Source organism: Pelodiscus sinensis, chromosome 17 (genome assembly GCF_052426305.1).
Source record: "Pelodiscus sinensis isolate ZL-2025 chromosome 17, ASM5242630v1, whole genome shotgun sequence".
NCBI classification, from domain to species: domain Eukaryota; kingdom Metazoa; phylum Chordata; order Testudines; family Trionychidae; genus Pelodiscus; species Pelodiscus sinensis.
The window spans coordinates 6,043,850-6,061,580 of record NC_143068.1 but is presented as its reverse complement, the minus strand read 5'-3'; the positions used below and the strand labels follow the sequence as shown (position 1 = coordinate 6,061,580).

Sequence of the window (17,731 nt, the reverse complement as noted above, 5' to 3'; positions counted from 1 at the left end):
CCATGGATCACGCTGTGCCCCAGAAGCATCCAGTGCAGGTCCGGTTCCTAGGGGGAAGTGTACAAGCAGCTACACACGGCTCTCACCTGCAGGCACTGACCCTCCCCAGCTCCCATTGGGAGTGTGGAGCCAGTGTTCAGGGCAGGGGCAGTGGGAAGCCCTGTGCCCCTGCTGCCTAAGAGCCAGACCTGCTGCTGGCCACTTCCTGGGCGCAGCACGGTGTCTGGGATCAGCCAGGGAGTTCAGAGTGTGGGTTGTGACCCAGCCTTCACTGGCCACCAGGGCCCAGCTGAGCAAGGTGATCCAGAGCCTTACGCCCTGCAACCCACTACTGGTTACCACCCATGGCCCTATGGGGAACCCTCATGGTCACAGCGTAGGCACTGATCCCACGGGAGCTGTGAGGAGGGGCCCAGGTCTGGCAGGTTTCCCAGGATTCCCTTTACCCTTCTAAAGGAAGGAGCCAAAGCCCTGCTAGCCGGGAGAGCCAGGCTGTTACACCTGCCCTGGAGACACAACCAGGCTTCTGCTCTTCCAGCATCGCATGAGCCTGTTGATCTGGATTTTGATGTGACCCTAGTCTCTGCGTGACAGCTTTGGCTTCCACCGCTTTGTCACTCTGAACGCTGCATTCACCAGATTGGGCAAGAGGGCAGCTTTCTGGTACGTGCTGGACACCGCTGGTAACAGTCCTGCGGCACCGTGTGTCTGAACACCACCAGGGCGTACTTGGCAATGTCGCCCTGGGCCTCCTCAAAGAACCTCCTGTCCTCCTGGGGGGAGATGCGCTGGAGGGAGCTGAGGGGGCAGGGACTGACCCTCAGAAGAGATGGAGCTTCTCTTGAGTCTGCAGCCTCTGGGCAGCCTTCTAGACAATTGCTGACAGACCCCTCATATTCCACAGGCCTCGTGTCAGCTATCGCTGCCAGCGGCTGGATTTCCTCCACCTCTGGACTCAGGACTGGGCCTGTGGGGCAGGCAGCCACACCTGGAAGCAGGTCTGGCTGGAGAGCAGCCAGTGTGGACTCCATTGTGAAGATTTTCTTTGCCAAATCCTGAACACGCACCCCTAGGCTCAGCTTCTCTCTTGTCACTTGCAGCAGCGCCGGGGTCAGAAGGCCTATGGTCTTTTTCCCACATGGCAGTGATGGTTTGAAGAAGATGCCTGTGGAGGGGGGGGGGGGGGAATTCCTCTATTGTGGGCAAATCCTTCCAATGGGTTCCACTCTCAGCAACTGAAACACATGTAAATAATGTACCAGCTTAGCAGACTGGCTGTGTGAAGCCATGATATACCCCATGTTCAGTGCATTTAGGGCTCTAAAGCTGTGTCTATGCTACAGGGTTAGTTCTATGGCCCCAATTTAAACTATCTGAGTAAATTAACATGTTTAAATGTTTACTCTTTCTGAACAGTGGCTCTGGTCAATTTGGGTATTTTGTAAATCAATTTCATATCACTAGCATATAGCCCCAATTAACTTTTCCAATCTAACAACAATCCTTTCAAATAAGGAGAATACTTACTTTTTTAAAACACACACACACACACGAAAATAAACATAGAAATGTTGCCAGCTTTGTCCACATATTCATTCTGCTGATACCATTATTGGACCTAACTGAGTTATAAGATCAAAAACACATATTCCTGCTCATCCAGAAATATAATTTATGCTATCATGTGCCGAAAGTGTCCATCTGCTATGTACATTGGAATAACGACTCAGACACTTCACCAAAGGATCAATGCCCACAAAACAGATATTAGATAGGATCACAAAGAAAAAACAGTTTCTTGCCATTTCAACCAGAAAGGACATTGTCTCAATGACTTTATTGCCTGTATCCTGCTTCAAAGGCCTTTTAAGACTACAGTTGAAAGAGAATCCTTCCAGATCACCGCAGAACTGTATCATGTTAATGCAAATGGCAACATACAAAAACCTGTAGGGGAACACTTCAATCTTCCTGGACACACAATTGCAAATCTCAAGATAGCCATCCTGCAGCAAAAAAACTTCAGGACCAGACTTCAAAGAGAAACTGCTGAGCTACAGTTCATCTTCAAGTTTGACACAATCAACTCTGGATTAAACAAAGACTGTGAATGGCTTGCTAACTACAAAAGCAGCTTCTGCTCTCTTGGAATTCACACCTCCAGATCAGCTACTAGAAGTGGGCCTCATCCTCCCTGATTGGATCCACCTCATCATCTCCAGCCTGATTCTGGCCTGCATATTTCTGCCTGCCTCTGGAAATTTCCACTACATGCATCTGACGAAGTGGGTCTTTGTCCACGAAAGCTTATGCTCCTACACTTCAGTTAGTCTATAAGGTGCCACAGGACTCCTCGCCGGTTTTTGCAGATTCAGACTAAAACGGCTACCCCTCTGATATTTTAAAATAGATTCTCTTACAACAACTTTGAAAACCCTGCTATCTACACAACAGCTGCAAGTATCTCCTGCATTTCTTTGCAGTCAAATAGACACTGCAATTTCTGATCCCCACTCTACATTATCAGGAAGAAGCTCCTGTTGAGGAGGAATCAATACATTGGATGCTTCTGAAAGACCTGAGGGAGTGCTTGAGAGCTTGTCTCTTTTATGAACAGAATTTGGTTCAATAAAAGATATGACCACCCATCTTTTGTCCCTGAGACCATTCACTTCTGGAGAAGGGAAAGCAGACAAGTATTTTGAAAAGGAATCTGCAGTTAAACCTATAAAAAGATCATTTCTACTGCAGTACTGCCCCAAAGGCCAGAAATGGTTTGGGCCCATTGTTCAAAGTGCTGAATAAAATCGTGAAAAAGGACAGACTGCCCTACTGAAACAGACTGTTCTTACTGCCTATACTGGCTGCTTAAGTTATACTGCATACAATTTGCAATTTTCATGTTTCATGTAAGGACACTTCAGGTTTATCCAGGCTGGCTTCAAAATGCCAGTGAACTTGATTGCTATGATAACCCCAAACGGGCACTAGTAGGAAAAAAGTTAAACTGAGAAGAAACTCAAGTGAGAGGCCTTAGCGCTTCACCTCAGATAGCTATACCCTGGAGGCGGCCAGTCCCGTCCCACCCGTCCCTTCCCCAGACTCATGGTGGGATGGGTGAGACCATACAGCATAGATATGGGAGCAAAGAAATGACTTGTGCCTGGAAAACCAGAACAGGAGGGGCAGAACCAGCAGCAGGATTAGCAACAGGACTGGAGTGCTATGAGGCCAGAGTCAGACAGGAACTGACCAGGGCTTTATGCAGGACCGGGCATTGTTCTCTCAGCGCTCCCGTTCTGATGCAATCATGTCACCCCAGCTGGATTTGAGTCCTGGGGGTGGGGCTTCCAAATAGCAGCCAACCTGTTGAAAGTTAAAGCTTTTACCCTTTATCTCAGTTCTGAGGAGCTTACAGGTATAAACCACCATGGAGAGGAGTCACTTGGGCTTTCTTCGACAATGGGGGTGGGTGCTGAGTGGCTTGGAGAAGTGGCTTTCACTTACATCTCTAATGGAAGGGCCCAAGACTGTTATGTTCAGTTGGATGCTTTGTGTCTCCCTCGACCCATCATTGGTTGCTCAGTGTGCCGCTCATAAGAACATAAGAACATAGGAACATAAGAACGGCCGTACTGGGTCAGACCAAAGGTCCATCTAGTCCAGTAGCCTGTCTGCCAACAGTGGCCAGCACCAGGTGCCCCAGAGAGGGTGGACCGAAGACAATGATCGAGCGATTTGTCTCCTGCCATCCCTCTCCAGCCTCTGACAAACAGAGGCCAAGGACACCATTTTATCCCCTGGCTAATAGCCTTTTATGGACCTAACCTCCATGAATTTATCCAGCTTCTCTTTAAACTCTATTATAGTCCTAGCCTGCACAGCCTCCTCTGGCAAGGAGTTCCACAGGTTGACAACACGCTGTGTGAAGAAGAACTTCCTTTTATTAGTTTTAAACCTGCTACCCATTAATTTCATTTGGTATCCTCTAGTTCTTCTATTATGGGAACTAATAAATAACTTTTCTTTATCAGCCCTCTCCACACCACTCATGATTTTATAGACCTCTATCATATCCCCCCTCAGTCTCCTCTTTTCCAAACTGAAAAGTCCCAGTCGCTTTAACCTCTCCTCATATGGGACCCGTTCCAAACCCCTAATCATTTTAGTTGCCCTTTTCTGAACCCTTTCCAAGGCCAAAATATCTTTTTTGAGGTGAGGAGACCACATCTGTACACAGTATTCAAGATGTGGGCATACCATAGTTTTATACAGGGGCAGTAAGATGTTCTGGGTCTTATTTTCTATCCCTTTCCTAATAATTCCTAGCATCCTATTTGCCTTTTTGACCGCCGCTGCACTGTGTGTGGAAGTTTTCAGAGAACTGTCCACGATAACTCCAAGATCTCTTTCCTGATTTGTCGTAGCCAAATTAGCCCCCATCATACTGTACGTATAGTTGGGGTTATTTTTCCCGATGTGCATTACTTTACACTTATCCACATTACATTTCATTTGCCATTTTGTTGCCCAATCACTCAGTTTGGTGAGATCTTCTTGGAGTCCCTCACAGTCTGCTTCTATCTTGACTATCCTAAACAGTTTGGTATCCATTTAAAAGCTCCTGCAAGGCTGCGTTCTCTATGCTCTGCAGTCCTTGCGCAGTGACTATTCCTTTGTAAGTCACAGTTTCTGTTACCACCCCACAAAAAATGGACATTTCCAGCCTGTATTCAGCTCTGCCCATAAACAAGCAGCGAGATTCCTTATGTTTGCACTTGATGAAGTCCTTGGAGCAGGGCTAGGGAGTAGGAGTTTGCAGCCAGCATGTTTCTTGGTCAGGGATTCTGTGAGGATTATTAAACATGAGCCAGCTTTGCTGAGCCTGGAATTCAGCATTCTGGGAATTGAGCTGACATGGGAACAATCTCCAGTAGCCAATATTTTGTTATAAACAACAAGAAGTCCCATGGCACCTTACAGACTCACAGATTTATTGGAGAATAAGCTTTCGTGGGCAAAGACCCACTTCATCAGATCTGACGAAGCTTATGCTCCAATAAGGGGTGGAGCAAAGCTACACTGGAGCTATTGCTGCTCAGAGTAGCAGAGACTTCTCTCCAGTCTTGCCACTCGATTTGAGGAGAGAGGAAAGACATGGGCTCCAGCAAAGGACAGCTGTAGAAGTGGGGCAGGACAGAGACTGGGGAATCCCAGAGGTGCTGGCTCTCTACAGAGAGGTGTCAGGATCTCAGAAGTCAAGAGGCTTCCAGGTTGCTGGCCCTACTCCTGGAGACGGCTGAGTGGAGGAAGTGTCCTCTCTCTTCTCTCTCCTGAAATGAAAAATGCCAGTCCCTAAAATTAATGGAGATTGCCTAGCTCCTAGAACTGAAAGGGACCTTGAAAGATTGTCAAGTCAGTCCCCTGCCCTCACAGCAGGACCAAGTACCATCCCTGACAAATTTTTGCCCCAAATCCCTAAATGGCTTCCACAAGGATTGAACTCACAACCCTGGGTTTAGCAGGCTAATGCTCAAACCACTGAGCTATCCCTCCCTGTTCAAGCCCTTTACTCACTGCCATCTTCAAAGCCCTCCCCAGCCCTGGCTCCAGGCCCTGTTTGCCATCAAGGCCAATCTTAACCAAAAACACACTTCTCCCATGATACTGACCAGCAATGAGAATGAAACAACTCTGTCCCACCCATCCCCCATGTGGACATCCCAATTCATCTAGGCCTGGCTTCTAGGCTTCATTCTACATAGGGAGCTCTAATGCAGACACAGTAGCCTGGGACAAATCTCACTGACAGGGCTCCACACCAGATTTAGCTGCAAGATGGGCCCTGTGGGCTGTAAGCTCTTGGGCAGGCTGGACTTTTACATCCCTGCTGCATACAGCTCTGTCCACATTACAAATAACCATCTCTGAGATCTTCTGCTCTCAGGAGGAGAGACAACATGGCTCTAAGGAATAATTGTGGCTTGGTGCCAAAGCAGACAGAGGTTTTGGATCTCCAGGATAGTGGGATTTTCACAAAAACACTTGTGTCTGAACACACACTTACACCCCAGTTCACCAGAATGGAAAGAACTGAACATGAAATCTCTGCTTGCTCCATTTCTTTGCGGTCAGTTCAATGGCACTTTGGAGACCGGGGTGAGGAACATTTTTTGGGTTGGGACCCACAGAAAAATCACTCAAGGGCCACACATAAGTGAGAAGCAAAAGAAAAAAACCCTCCCTAATGTGGCCGCTTCGCACACCAGAACCTTGCAGGGCCCAACCTAGTAGATCGTCTGTGCTCCAGCCCCGGTGTCTCCCCAATGCTGGGGGGGGGGGGAGGGGCTGCGTCTCAGGGGCTGGATCCAGGTAAGCCTTAGGTTCTACACACCTGCCTGAGAGAATTACTCCCTTCCCCCCAGTCAGTCTCTCCTTTGCTGGAAAAGACAGTGGGCAGTTCCCTGCTGTTCCTCTCAGTCTGTCACAGCAAAGGAAGAGAAAACTGGTTTTTGTCAAAACACAAAGTTTATCAGGTTGTGGAGGGGAGGTGGGAGCAGGGTTAGTCCCTGAAACGCCTTTTAAATGCTTTTTTGTGTGTTTAATCTCTGGTCAGTTTCACAATGGGAGAGTCATGTAAACAAGTAGAATGCTGGTGGTGGCTATGGTATTGAAAAATATCGATATTCTGAAACCCTCCACATCCAATTTTCTGTTGAATCAATTAGAGCCCCTGACCCTGCTGAGAATATGAAGAGTTCTTATTTTCTGCTCTCCCCCGGGGTTTGCTGAAGAAGGCAAACTTCAATTTCAACACAATTTACAATAATTTTCTAAACCATCTTGTCTTAGATAAACCATTCTGTCTGTATGACCCAATGCAGGGCAAATTCAGGCTTCTGTAGACCAGTGGTCTCCAATGCAGTGCCTGCTGGTGCCATGGTGCCCGCCGGGCCATTTCTGTGCGCCCGCCGAGTGATCAGGGCCAGCCCTGCCCCCAGGCATGTGGTGCTTGCCCCTGGGCACGCAGCATATGGGCTGTGCCGCCCCTGGGCATGTGGCACAGGAGCGGCGCCGGCCCCAGGCGCACAGCGCATGGGTGGCCCCGGCACCGGGCACGCGGCATATGGGTGGCCCCGCCCCTGGGTGTACAGCTTATGGGCGGCCCTGCCCCCGGGTACACAGCACAAGGGCTGTGCTGGCACCGGGCATGCGGTGTATGAGCGGTGCTGAAGCCTGGGCATGCGGCACAGGAGCAGCGCCTGCCCCGGGAGTGCAGCGCATGGGTGGCACCAGCACTGGGCATGCAGCATATGGGTGGCCCCACCCCCGAGTGCGTGCGCAGCCCCACCTCCGGGTGCCCAGCGCATGAGTGGCCCCACCCCCAGGTGCCCGGCGCGTTTGCGGCCACACCCCAAGGTGCCCAGCGCGTGTGCGGCCCTGCACCCGGGTGCCCAGTGCATGAGTGGCCCCGCTCCCAGGCACCCAGCAGCCCCAAAAGGTTGGGGACCACTGCTGTAGACGATCAGCCTGAAACAACTAAGGGGCCTGAGTCTATACTCACTGAAATCAAGAGTTGTCTTCTTTATGGACTTCACACTGGGCTTTGGATCAACTTCTAGCAGGTGTCAACTGCCCAATTCATCTCAATGGGGTGTTAACTGAAATCTTCTGGCAGCTGAGGTGCTCTATTGATGACTCAGGGCTGTTTGCTTTGATGACAATATACAATCTGCTAATGATTTTTTAATAGGTTTCATTCCTTTGAAAGGGTTTGTAGTGTAAAATGGGCATGATATGGACATTGTCTGAGCTGGAGGAGGCTAGGAGAGGGGGGCAAATATCTAAGGATTCACAGAATCCCAAACATTTTTCTACAGAAATTTGAGCAGGCATTTTGTTAGAGCTACTATGCATATCATATTTACAAGGAAAGGCTTTTTTACAATTCAGGGAAATTACTTTCAGTGATGCACAGATAACAAAATATTATATTGGTCCTAACAAATGAGCCATTACTTTGCTTTAAAGTGTATACTGGTAAAAAATACCTACCATGTACACCCATAATTTAGGACGCTTGGAGCTGAGTGAGAGGGGTGCCCAGTAACAAATCTGAAAGTGTTTCTGAATGCTAGACAGCAATCTGACAGAACTTTATTGAAGAAGAAAAAAACATTTATCGTAAAACTGCAAACCAGCAGGAATGAGATAGTGACACAGTGAACTGAACTACTGTGGCTCTGTTCACATTTGTTTGACTCCTTTTGATATCTTTAGGACCTGTTCTTCCTACGATAATTTCTTCTGCATTTATGGCCCAGTAACAATACTGGTGATTTTTTGAAAACGTAATTCCTACAGCCAGGGGTGGCCCGTCCATATAGTGAGCTAGGCGGTCACCTAGAGTGCCAAGTTAAATGGGGCACCAAATGGTGGTGCAATATCATTGAGGGGTTTGGAGGTGGGGGCACCGATAGCATGGTTCGCCTAGGGCGCCAGTTGCTGGTAGCTAGTCTAGGGCCGCCCCTGCCTACACTCAATAAAAAGTGCAAACTCCCCTTCAGCTGTCTAATCTATAAGGCATGCATACTGTGCTCATCATCATGCAGAGCGACAGTCACACGAACATGTTAAATATCTTTTGGCAGCACTCCTCCATGTTGTAACTGGAATCAAACTGTAGCTTGCCAAAGAGCAAATCCATGCAATATCGTCAGAGCACTGAGTGCCTGCAGGCATAAGTTAGACACAGATCTCCGGGACGCCATGGGGAAATGCCCAGAGCTGTCAGGTTTCCCAGAATTCCCTTTACCCTTCTAAAGGAAGGAGCCAAAGCCCTGCTAGCCGGAGGAGCCAGGCTGTTACACCTGCCCTGGAGACACAACCAGGCTTCTGCTCCTCCGGCACTGCATGAGCTTATTGATCTGCATTTTGATGTTACTATAGTCTCTGCGTGACAGCTTTGGCTTCCACTTCTTTGAACGCTGCATTCACCAGATTGGGCGAGAGGGCGGCTTTCTGGTGCGTGCCGGACACATTGGCCTTCTCCCGCCACCGCTGGGGGCACCGTATGTCTGAACACCGCCAGAGCGTACTTGGCAATGTCGCCCTCGGCCTCCTCAAAGAGTCTCCTGTCCTCCTGGGGGGAGATGCGCAGGAGGGAGTATCGGGGATGCTGGCTGCTGCAGGAGGCGGAGGGGACAGGGACTTTCCTGCAGGGGCAGACAGAGCCTCTGGGGGTCCAGCTGGCAAGTTGGTCACAATCCTCATTTCATCCTTCTCTGCCAGAGGCTGGATTTCCTCCACCCTGGGAATCAGAGCAGCGCCTGCGGGGCGTCCAGCCGACTCGGGGCGTGGAGCTTGCTCGAAAGCAGCCAGTCTGGTCTCCATCACAGACAATCTCTTTGTCAAGTGCGCCACACGCTCATCTAGACTCCAGTTCTCCTTGCGTGCTGCAGCCCGTGGCACAGGTGGCTGCGTCCCAGGAGGGCAGGGAGGGTTTGGAGATGACCCTTGGAGGTGATGTTTGCTCTGGTGGGGTAGAGGACTCTGGATTCATCCTGCCAGGTCTCCGCTCCACTGGGAGGCTTTGCACGTGCACCTGAAACGCACAAAGAGTCAGTCTGTGTGAAGCACTGTAGCCCCTCCACCCTGTGCTCCCTGAGTGTAGATTTAGCAGAGGGGACTCCCACATATACTGATCCAGGCCTGAAAGCACTAACACGGGGACTGCTCACATGTGCAGTGTGTTTACCCAGGACCAGCTGTACCCCAGGCCATGACATGATGGTGGGATCAGCAGTGACTCTGGGATGCAAACATATATGCAGGAAGCTGCAGAAAATAGGCCAAGATTTTTGCTGAGAGGCTGTCACCTTTCTTGGGATTAGTCTACACTGCAGGGTTTTTGTGTAAGAAGCTTTTTGTGGAAGAAATCTTCCACAAAAACTTCTTGCACAAAAAAGCGTGCCCACACTGCAAAAACGCATTGCAAAAGCGATGTGCTTTAGCGCAAGAGAGCATCCACGCTGCATGGATGTTCTTGCACAAGAAAGAATGGCCATCAGAAAACCTGTGCTTTTTCTGATAGGCTCTTTTTGCGCAAGAAACCCCTGAGGAGCATCCACACATGCCTTTTTGCGCAAGAGCTGCAGTGCAAAAAGGAGCTATTCCTCGTGGGGAGAGGAATAACTCTACCAGCAAAAGCCCTCTGTCCTGTCGATTTACTGGTTTTTTGGGGGGGGGTTGCACAAAAAGGCGCTTGAGGTGTGGACGCTCCACCACTTTTTGTTCACAAACGCTGATTTTGCGCAAAAAACTTAAGTCTTTGATTCTACCCTTGGAGCTAGAATCATAGAATCATAGAGCTGGAGGAGACCTCAGGAGGTCACCAAGTCCAGCCCCCTGCCCAAGGCAGGACCAATCCCAATTAAATCAACCCCGCCAGGGTTTTGTCAAGCTGACACTTAACAACCTCTAGGGATGGAGATTCCACCACCTCCCTAGGTAACCTGTTCCAGTGCTTCACCACCCTCCTAGGGAAATAGTTTTTCCTAATATCCAACCTAGACCTCCCCCACTGTAACTTGAGACCATTGCTCCTTGTTCTGCCATCTGTCACTACTGAGAACAGCCTCTCTCCATCCTCTTTGGAACCTCTCTTCAGGAATTTGAAGGCTGCTATCAAATCACCCCTCACCCTTCTCTTCTGCAGATTAAATAAACCCAAATCCCTGAGAGTATGTCTACACTACCCTCCTAGTTCGAACTAGCGGGGTAATGTATGCATACCGCACTTGCAAATGAAGCCCGGGATCTGAATTTCCCGGGCTTCATTTGCATAAGCCAGGTGCCGCCATTTTTAAATCCTCGTGGAATGAGGAGTAACGGTAGTTCGGACTAGGAAGCCTAGTCCGAACTACCTAGTCCGTGCCGTGTGTAGCTGCGCGGCATGGGGTTCGAACGAGCCAGGATTTAAAAATGGTGGCGCCCAGTTTATGCAAATGAAGCCCGGGAAGTTCAAATCCCGGGCTTCATTTGCAAGTGCGGTATGCCTACATTACCCTCCTAGTTCGAACTAGGAGGGTAGTGTAGACATACCCTGAGTCTCTCCTCATAAGTCATGTGCTCCAGCCCCCTCATCATTTTGGTCGCCCGTCACTGGACTCTCTCCAGTGAATCCACATCCTTTCTATTGTGGGGGGCCCAGAACTAGACACAATACTCCAGATGTGGCCTCACCAGAGCCAAATGAAGGGGTATAATCACTTCTCTAGATCTGCTGGCAATGCTCCTCCTTAATGCAGCTTCTCATCCACTGCAATCCCCAGGTCCTTTTCTGCAGAACTGCTACTTAGCCAGTCGGTCCCCAGCCTGTAGCAATACTTGGGATTCTTCCGTCCCAAGAGCAGGATTCTACACTTGTCCTTGTTGAACCTCATCAGATTTCTTTTGGCCCAATCCTCTAATCTGTCTAGGTCACTCTGGACCCTATATCTGCCCTTCAGCATATCTATCTCTCCCTCTAGTTTAGTGTAATCTGCAAACTTGGTGAGGGTGCAATACATCCCCTCATCAAGGTCGTTAATAAAGATGTTGAACAAACACATCCTAGAGCCGATCCTTGGGGAACTCCACTAGAAACAGACCGCCAACCTTACATCGAGCCATTGATCACTACCCTTTAGGCCCGACATTCTAGCCAGCTTTCTATCCATCTTACAGTCCATTTATACAATCCATAGTCCCTTAATTTGTTGGGAAGACTATCGTGGGAGACTGTATCAAAAGCTTTGCTTAAGTCGAGGTATATCACATCCACTGACTTTCCCATAGCTACAGAGCCAGTTACCTCATCATAGAAGCTAATCAGGTTGGTCAGGCATGAGTTGACCTTCATAAATTCATGTTGGCTGTTCCTGATCACATTCCCCTCTTCCAAGTACTTCAAAATGGATTCATTGAGGATCCCCCCTATGACTTTTCCGGGGACTGACCAGTCTGTAGTTCTCTGTATTATCCTTCTTGCCTTTTTCCAATCATCTGGTATCTCTCCCAATCTCCATGAATTTTCAAAGATAATGGCCAAAGACTCTGCAATGACATTTGCCAACTCCTTCAGTACTTTCAGATGCCTTAAATCCAGACCCATGGATGTGTGTATGTTTAGCTTTTCTAAATAGTTCCTAACTTGTTCTTTTCCCACCAAGGGCTGTCCACCTCCTTCCCATTCTGTGTTGCCTAGTGCATTAGTCTGGCAGCTGACCTTGTCTGTAAAGACAGAGGCAAAGAAAGCATTGAGTACTTCAGCTTTTCCAACATCATCTGTCACTAGGTTACCTCCCTCATCCTAAGGGCCCCACACCCTCTCTGATCACCCTCTTATTGCTAACATGCCTGAAGAAACCTTTCTTGTTACACTTCACATCCCTTGCTAGCTACAATTCCAATTGTGCTTTCGCCTTCCTGATAACTCCCTTGCATTCTCGAGCGATAGATTTATACTCCTCCTTAGTCATCTGTCCAAGTTTCCACTTTTTGAAAGCTTCCTTTTTGTGTCTAAGCTCACCAAGGATGTCCCTGGTAAGCCTGTCTGGTCACCTACCACATTTGCTTTTCTTACTGTGCATCGGGATGGTTTCTTCCTGTGACTTTAATAAGGCTTCTTTAAAATACTGCCGGCTCTCCTGGACTCCTTTCCCCTTCATGTTAGCAACCCCACCACACCCCGGATTTTCCTCTGCATTTCAACCTCTTTGAGCCTGGCTCTTAGTCTACAGTCCTGCAAGAGGAGCTGTTCAGCAGATCCCTTCACATGTGGAGAATTTCATTGACATGACTCCACACCACTAGTACAGCTATGTGCAAGCTGGGCCTGTAGGCTGCAAGCCCTTTGGATAGAGGTAGGTTTTACTTGCCTGTCTTGCACATCTCTGATGCTAAACAAATAACAGATGCTGATAAGTTTCCTGCCAGCTTTCCCCTTTCCCCTGTTCCCTCCTCTCCCGCTGTGCTCTCAGGAAGGAGGAGGCAAATGGATCTAAAGAATAAAGGCAGCCTTAGGCTGATAGAGTCAGGAGTTCCAGACATGTTGGGTTTTTCTCACTAAAAACACTTGTGCCTGAAAACCCACTTTCCTTACTAATCTCAGGCACATCTAAGGTGATCAGGATGGCAAGAGATCACAATGAAATGTTTTTGTTCAGTTGTTTGCTGTGTTCATTGGTGGCACTTGGTCCTTCATCACTTTCAGTATTTCCCTGAACTGGAAGTTACTTCTTTACTGGACAGAGTTCTGCGAACCGCAGCAATCTGCTTTCCTCTTCTTCTGGGCGTTTCATAATAACAGGGAGAAAAACTTCAGAGGGGGAGCCGAGTTAGTCTGAAACTGGAAAAACTTAAACAACAACAACTAGTCCTGCAGCACCTTAGAGACTAACAAGACATGTAGATGGGATCATGAGCTTCCATGGGGAGAAAAACATCTTTGGTAGAAAATCCTCTGAACTGTCATTCATGCTCAAAATCGACACTTTACGCTTAGGTTTGAACAAAAACTCTAATTACCTTACCCATTACAAAGATAGCTTCCCCAATTATCACCTCTAATATCATTAGCGCACAGACATTTACCTTCCTTCCCCCCCCATCCCTCTTCTGTTCTGAAATTTGATTTGTCCTTTTCATATGTGTTCCTTTTTTTTAATTGTACCCTTTGGTATATGGTTGTGACGATTTTCTTCCACTATTTGATCTGAGGAAGTGGGTCTGGCCCACGAAAGCTCATCACCTCATAAACCATCTTGTTAGTCCTTAAAGTGCTACATAGTCCTGTTTTTTGTTTTGGTAGAAAAATGTGATTGTATTTCCTGGTCTCCCCAGTGTTCTTACTTCAACTGAAACACATTTTATATTCATTTTCTAGCCCATTTGGCTGTAAACACATCCTTCTATCTGTGAGCCAATGCGGGGCAATGGACAAGTCTAACCCACCTTGCAGACAAACAACCAAACAACTGGACAGGTCACTGAGTTTATACCCACTGATGTCATGCTTATGGACTTCAAAGGGTGTTGGATCAATTTCTAGTTGAGGTGTGAAAACTGGCCCATTCTTCTCAATGGGGTATTGATTGTGTGAAACCGCCTTCCCTTCCAGCAGCTGAGGTGGCCCCCGTGACTGCTCTTCCAGGGCTGTTTGTGTTGGAGGCAATATCAAGTGAGCTCTTCCTCTCAGACTGCAGATTGCATTCATGTGAAAGGGTTTTGCATGGGAATACATGTCGGTAGCTGCTGTTCTAGCCCACATTTCCCTGTCTGTGACTTCCCCCATCCCTGCTGCTTTGGTCTGGGAACGCATTGCCATTACTGTAATTTTGGAATGCCCATGTTCGCGATGGAACCACTGGGTCTGTGCTAGGTCCCCTTTTAGGGACTAAAAAAATTGTGGGGTTTGGGTTCTTTAATCTCCTGTTCTTTCTTATTTTCCTCCCATTTCTGTGCACATGAGCGTGCACATGCACATGCACATGCACACACATACACACTGCATCTTGTGGTGGTGATTGGCCAGCTGTACAGAAAGTGAGCCTGATGCAGGATTAGCTCCTTCGACTACAAGGGTTCTGATTTTAGGTATTACCATGACCCAGCCAGATAGTAAAACTCACTCTCGGCTGCTGCCTGTACGCTCCTAAACTCACCTAGCATTTACGTTTTTGCAATAAAAGTTCCCTCGGTGCCTATGTTTCTGCCTCTGGACATGTACAGTGCTGCCCCCACTCTAGATACCCAAGCAGGCACCTAAGCCCCAGAATGATACACAGAGGGGAGGACTTTAACAAGGGGGCTCCTATCTCCTGGGTGAGCACCCTAACTGCTAGGTCCTTCTCCCCTGTGTTGTGTGGAGTTAGGTGGCCTATGCACGAGCTTACCGGGTTGGGCTGCACATGTGATTAAGGTGTGGAATTCCATCCTCCCCTGGCCCACCAATCACATGCAGCTGCAAGCACCCAGCTCTGGAGGAGGGTGGGACTTAGCACACACCTTTCTTCTGAGCATCTCCCATTTGTGAGCTTAGGAAGCTCCTGTCCTGGCATGCTGGCTTTGGATAGCAAGTCTGTCATACCCAGTCATTGGATAGTGAGCCTGGGCGCCCAGTTCAGACTCTGGGATCTCCCGGTGTTCTTGTGATTTTCCAGGCGTCCAAAGTTAGGGCCTGTGATACGGAGCATCATGATGCCGAAGACTCTTTTGTGAATCTGGCCCTAAAAAAGATCTTCAAGGCAAGGACAGTCTTTGCTGCTGTGTCTTGTGCTGCTCAGCCTGAAGACCCTAGACATAAAATAGTTGGCAACTGACTTTCCCCCGATACCCCAGCTCTCAAAGCGGAGCTGTCAGGGACTCTAACCCAGACGGCTCGGTTCATTGTCTGACCGCAAAGAGACAGGCAACACCAGCAAAGTCCAATCACACGCTCTTTATTGAAGAGTGCACACAACAATAGAGAGCGGCCCGTCTCTCAAGAGAACCAGCCCCGATTTTAATAACAGGTAGACTTATAAAGGCAGTTCCGTCGCGTCATAAGCTCTTCACCCAAGCCACTTACCCCCCTTTCTAGAAGCTTTTGATATCTATGCATATCTTAGCCAACTATACATTGTGGCCAAAAGCGCTTCATAATGCATCAGTAACTTTCTTATCAATCACAAAGGGCAGGTACCAGGAACAAGGAGATAAAAGAGTCGGGTACAAAGAAAGGGCAAAAATAGGGAGGTAAGATTAGCGAAGAGGAACAAAAACAGGGAGTTACTGACCAGTTCCCAAAGCAAGCCATTCTACTCACAGTAGGTACAAATATATAATTTATCACTCATCTTACTTTATAACCTAAGCCAGCATTGAGGATGCGCCTCTGTTTGAACCACATTTCTGCTTCTGGTCAAGAATACCCAGAGGCCTACGTAATTAGCCTTTGCTAACTTTCCTTAGCATAACGTTGACCAGGCCTTGTTTTCCTAGTCCCAACAGAGCCAATATGGCTCCTGGTATCAGGCATGAAGAATTTTTATGTATTCAGATTTTTAGAAACTTTTCATAAATTCATATCGGCCTGCAAGTTATTTCCCTGCTGTTACACGTGACACCAGAGATTGAAAGAATGGAAACAAATAATTTTAAACGTATTTGTTTTGACCCCTTTTTCTCCCTTTATGAATTGCTAGCACCTTGTATAGGCCATTTCCCCCAGCTCAGTCAGGGCACGACTAGACAGGGCGCTATTTTGGGATATATCCAGGATCCCCAAATAGCATTTTTTGCATCTTAACAGCACGCCCATTATTTGGAAATGCAATTGAAATAACGGGCATGCTATTCTGACGTTCCCGTAAACCTTGTTCCACAAGGAATAACAGACTTGTCAGAATAGTGATCTATTTCAAAATAAGCTAGAAATACACTGTGCAATTTGTGTAGCTCAAGTTATGTAGCTTATTTTGCTCTAGTGCCACTGCTTAGACACACCCTCAGTTACTGACTAGCTGGACCAATCCATATAAACACGAGAAATCCATTTCTCAAGTTTGTTTGGGTCTTTCACTCAGCAGCAGGAGAGGAAAAACGTTTCTGCAAAACCAGGTCAATGTGATTGTAAAACCACATGGAACAGCTAGGGCAACCCACAGCAGGCCTAGTCCCTGAAATTACCTTTAATTCCTATTTTGAAACTGTCAATTTCAAACTGCGTCATTTTAGATGGGTATATTTATCTGTATAGAACAATCTCTTCCACCTGAAGTTCTCCATGTCCAATTTTCCATTAAATCAAAGGGTATATCTACACATCAACGCTATTTTGGGATGCCAGAGATATCCTGAAATAGCTACCCCACGTCTTCACAAACCACCCAATATTTTGAACTATTTTTCAAAATAATAGCCATGCTATTTGGGCATCCTGGTAACCCTCATTCCGTGAGGGTTGAGGGATGTCTCGCAATAGCACTTTATTTTGTAATTTGAAATAGCCTATTTTGAAATAAACTCAAAAAAAGTACTAGAAAAAAACTCTTAGTTGGAGTTTAGAGTGTGTGTAGACAGTCAAATTGAACAAATGCAAAAAGCATCTCATCCCTGCTAGACAGGCAGCTAAGCAACAGAGCAAGGACTGACTGACCCGAGGGACTTGGAAGCAACAAACTCACCACACTGCTAAGACCCTGATCTGTGGGCTTGGACTTTTCCTGTGACTGCTTTGCCACTTAACAGCTGCTGCTGCTTCTTCCTTTTTTCCTTATAATAAACCTTCGGTTTTAGACACTAAGGTATGGCTGGCCTGGCACTGCGGTATGTTAGGTAAGAGCCAAACCTCTACAGACCCAGCGACGTGGGTCAGACAGACATTTGGGGGGGCAGAAGTATATTTTGTAGCTGTGAGTGCTTTTAAAGTAACTTCTCACTGACCTGGACCTGGGTGTTTATGGGGAGCCAGACACTTGTAATGCCATAGAGGGGTCCCGTGATTTCTTTTTTGCTTGTAACCAGTGCAGTGGGGAGTTTAACTTCAGTGTTACTCCAGTCTTGGGAGTATCTGCCCCCCCTTGTGCCACCTGCCCTAAGCACGCCAGCTCACGGGCGCCAGTGTGTAATTCTAAATAAAGTAATGGCTCACTCATTTGCATCGATATGTTATCGAGTGCACCACTGAACTAATTCTCTTCCATTAAAG

The 17,731-nt window shown here is 47.7% G+C and overlaps 2 pseudogenes; both read right to left on the bottom strand.

Annotated features, from left to right (window-relative positions):
• Positions 1 to 495: 495 nt before the first annotated feature.
• On the bottom strand, positions 496 to 8,068 carry LOC149523446 (uncharacterized; annotated as a pseudogene).
• Positions 8,069 to 8,251: 183 nt separating this feature from the next.
• LOC149523445 (uncharacterized) lies at positions 8,252 to 14,284 on the bottom strand (annotated as a pseudogene).
• Between the last annotated feature and the right edge of the window lie 3,447 nt (positions 14,285 to 17,731).